Genomic DNA, 1,223 nt, shown 5'->3' with positions numbered 1-1,223 from the left:
CTTGGCAATGGCAAATATCGCATTCGATGGAACGATCAGCTGTATGAGATATACGACAATATTGGCATAGCTCAGCGAATTAAAAGATAACAGATGCACTGGCTAGATCACATCGTCCGAATAGACAGAAATATTCCAGCTCTAAGAAATTCGACGCAGTATCCGCCAGGGGAAACAAAAGAAGAGGGAGACCTCCATTTTGTTGGAAAGACCAGATGGAGAAGGACCTGGCTACACTTGGTAACTCGAAATGGCGATAAATTTCGAAAAGAAGAAACGACTGGCGCTTTGTTGTTAACTCGGCTATAACCGTTTAACCGGTGTCTACGCCAGTAAAGATTTCATGATTTCACTCCGAAGTCCAATCCGAGTGGCCCGCACGTGATGAACCCCATCTAAGCCGTCGGCTGACGAGTTGAGTGCGCCTGTATTTGGGACTATATTGAAAAGGGAAGGACTATAAACTTCTAGATGTGTATAAGAGACAGACAAACAGTCATCACATTCGCGACTTGACTTTCACGTCACCGTTGACATTCATAATTTCGACGTCGTAGATAATTCCGTCTATCTTGGAACCAAAATTAACAACAACAATAATGTCAGCCTGGAAATACAACGCAGAATAACTATTGCCAACTTCGGACTGAGTAGGGAATTGAGAAGTAAGGTCCTCTCTCGACCAACAAAGAGCAAAATCTACAAGACACTTCTGTCAACAATCTGGCAACCTGTATAAAAAAGAGTAATAGCCAAGGGGTGGCATCTGAGATGAAGGAGAGTCGTCAAGTGGCGTCGGTGAAATACACACCTAATGAGCGGCGAAGCCTGATTGTTTCTTTTCTGTATTTTTCATTAATTTRTAAAACTAAATTTGAAAATATTAAATAAACATTTTCTTAATTGGTAATTCAAAAGAGGTCTCCTGATACTTCTATATGATACAGAGTCATGGACGACGACAACATCTGACGAATCGGCATTATGAGTTTTCGAGAGAAAGGTTTTGGAAGATTTATGGTACCTTGGCAATGGCAAATATCGCATTCGATGGAACGATCAGCTGTATGAGATATACGTCTTATACACATCTAGATGTGTATAAGAGACAGGATTTACGGCCATGGTACCTTGGCAATGGCAAATATCGCATTCGATGGAACGATCAGCTGTATGAGCTGTCTCTTATTTTTGTAATATACAGAAAGAAACATTGGAGACGC

At 41.2% G+C, this 1,223-nt stretch overlaps 1 protein-coding gene across 1 annotated transcript in view; it reads right to left on the bottom strand.

Moving 5' to 3' along the window:
* LOC108966509 (low-density lipoprotein receptor) overlaps positions 1 to 1,223 on the bottom strand; it is a gene marked incomplete in the record, with an annotated part of 366,712 nt that overhangs the window by 56,791 nt on the left and 308,698 nt on the right.

This window comes from Bactrocera latifrons, unplaced genomic scaffold (assembly GCF_001853355.1).
Source record: "Bactrocera latifrons isolate USDA-ARS-PBARC rearing strain unplaced genomic scaffold, ASM185335v1 scaffold_162, whole genome shotgun sequence".
NCBI lineage: Eukaryota > Metazoa > Arthropoda > Insecta > Diptera > Tephritidae > Bactrocera > Bactrocera latifrons.
The sequence above is the reverse complement of the archived record's forward strand: the minus strand, read 5'-3'. Positions and strand labels throughout refer to the sequence as shown.